General features: G+C 47.9%; 1 non-coding gene across 1 annotated transcript; it reads left to right on the top strand.

The window, feature by feature from the left end:
• Positions 1-1,459: 1,459 nt before the first annotated feature.
• Positions 1,460-1,566, top strand: LOC112083264. The gene has a single exon (XR_002897553.1). It is a non-coding gene; the product is annotated as a small nucleolar RNA R71 (small nucleolar RNA).
• The last annotated feature ends 716 nt before the right edge of the window (positions 1,567-2,282 follow it).

The following is a 2,282-nucleotide window of genomic DNA, read 5'->3' as shown; positions in this document are numbered from 1 at the left end:
CTTGTAACTCTTGTATCCCAATCTCTTCGCCACCGTGTATGGCATTAGGCTCACAGAAGCTCCTAGATCACACAAGCAGTTTGAGAACTTCAAGTGACCTAAAGCACACGGTAAGGTAAAGCTGCCCGGATCGGATAGCTTCCTTGGTATAGACCTCCTTTGTATTATGGCGCTGCATTCATGGCTCAGTATTACCATACCCTGGAGCTCCTTTGTCTTGTTGAGGATCGCATCCTTTAGAAACTTCCCAAGCTGTGGTATAGCTAAGAAAGCATCTATAATGGGTAAGGTGAGTTGCGTGTTCTCCAAGTGTTTCTCAAAGACCGCTTTGGCTTTGTCTAAGATTTTCTTTTTGAAACGCCCTGGGAACGGTATCTTGGGTTGGTAAGGTGGTGGTGGAACGTATGGCTTTTCAAGCTCAGTTGTCTTTTCCACCTCTTTTCCTTTGTCCTTGATCGGTTCTTTCTCAAAATCCGCTTCTTTACACGCATCACCTGAGGCTGCTTCCCCCTCTAATTGCTCATTGGCCTCAATGAGCTTAGTCTTAGGCTTCGGAGCTTGTAGTTCCTTGCCACTCCTCAATGTAATGGCGTTCACGTACTCCTTGGGATTGGGCTCTGGTTTACCTGGTAAAGCCGGGCCTCGGGATGATGTAGAGGCTTGATTCTGCTTAAGCTCTCTGATATCTTGCTGCATTGTCGCGTGCTGGCTCTCAACTCTCTGCTGACCCTGTAACAGTTGCTGTAAGATCCCACAGACATCGTTTCCCATCTGATTCTGACCCGTTCCCTGATTCTGTTGCTGATTACCCATCGGCTGCGGATTGAACCCTGGTGGAAACTTGTGATGTTGCGGTTGGCTGGTGAAGTTGTTACCCTGAGCCGCTTGATTCTGATGAGTGTAGCCGTGCTGTTTCCCACTGAACTGTTGTTTGGGCTGGAAGGTATTCTGAAAAGGAGCTTTTGGAGCGTAGCTTTGTTGTTGTTGCTGAGCAGGGTACACTTGGTCTTGAGGGTTAGCTACATTCGGGTTTCTGTATGAGAGGTTTGGGTTACTGTTGTAGTTGTTAAACCGCTGATACCTCTGCTGATTCCCTATGTAGTTCAGCTCCTCTTGAGTTAGACCATCTTCATTAACATTGTCAAAACTTGGCCCTTGCTCATCAAACTCGCCTACAAAGTGTATTGGCTTTTGAGTCGCCATCAGAACCTTGTCAAGCTTGCTCTGAAGCTCTCTTATATCCTTTTTCATACGCTGTTCTTCATTGGAGCCCTCTGTACGGTTTACTCTATCAAAGTCTTCGCCATAAGTATCATTAGACATGGATAGGTTCTCGACTAGTTCCATTGCCGCATTGATCTTTTTCCCAAGAAAATTTCCATTTGAAGCTGTATCGAGTTGGTTTCTGATCTTGGGGAGTGCACCTCGGTATAAAGTACTCAAGAGGGATGCCTCTGAGAAGCCGTGGTGGGGGCATTGGTTAGTGTAGCTTCTAAACCGTTCCCAAGCTTCGCTAAAGCTCTCGTTGTTGTGCTGCGTGAAGCTTGAGATCTGGTTTCTGAGTTTAGCCGTGCGTGATGTGGAAAAGAACTTTGATAAGAACGCCAGTTTACACTGCTCCCAGGTTTGTATAGAACCCCTCGGGAGGTTCTTTTCCCACTGGTGAGCTTTATCACCGAGGCTAAATGGGAACAAGCGTAGCTTGAAGCTATCTTCCGAGACACCATTGATCTTAGTAAGGTCGCAAACCCGATCAAACTGATCTAGATGCTCAAGGGGGTCTTCTCCGGCTAGACCGTGGAACTTTGAGTTCTGCACCATATTGAGCAGGGAAGCTTTAACCTCAAAGTTGTTGTTTTGAACCGGTGGAGCTTGAATCCCAGCTCGGTATTGGTGCGCATTAGCTCGGTCGTTCTCTCCAACAAAGACCGGAGGAGGTTGTCTCTGAGCTTGTGGCGGTGGCGGATGAACATGGTGGGCTTGTTGCTCGTTCCTATTAGCTTGTTGTTGGTTTTGCTAAGCAAGCCTCTCGTTCCTTTGAGCCTGTTGTTGGTTAACATAGGCTTGTTGTTCATTCCTGCCTGCCTGCGCCTGATTAGCAGGAGCCTGGTGTTCGGCTTCTTGAGCCTGTTGCTCGATCCTTTGCTGTTCTGCCATTCCAAGTCGTTCAAAATGCCGTTCCCTCTCGCGAGCTCGCCTCTCAATCCGGTTGATGTTGTCGTCGTACGGTAAAGGCGGTTCTGTGCTCCGAGACCTGGTTTTCATGCACCTGAAAGCAACAC

The sequence above is a fragment of the Eutrema salsugineum genome, unplaced genomic scaffold (genome assembly GCF_000478725.1).
Source record: "Eutrema salsugineum unplaced genomic scaffold, Eutsalg1_0 scaffold_7, whole genome shotgun sequence".
In the NCBI taxonomy this organism is placed as follows: domain Eukaryota; kingdom Viridiplantae; phylum Streptophyta; class Magnoliopsida; order Brassicales; family Brassicaceae; genus Eutrema; species Eutrema salsugineum.
This window is presented reverse-complemented; position numbering and strand designations above follow the sequence as displayed.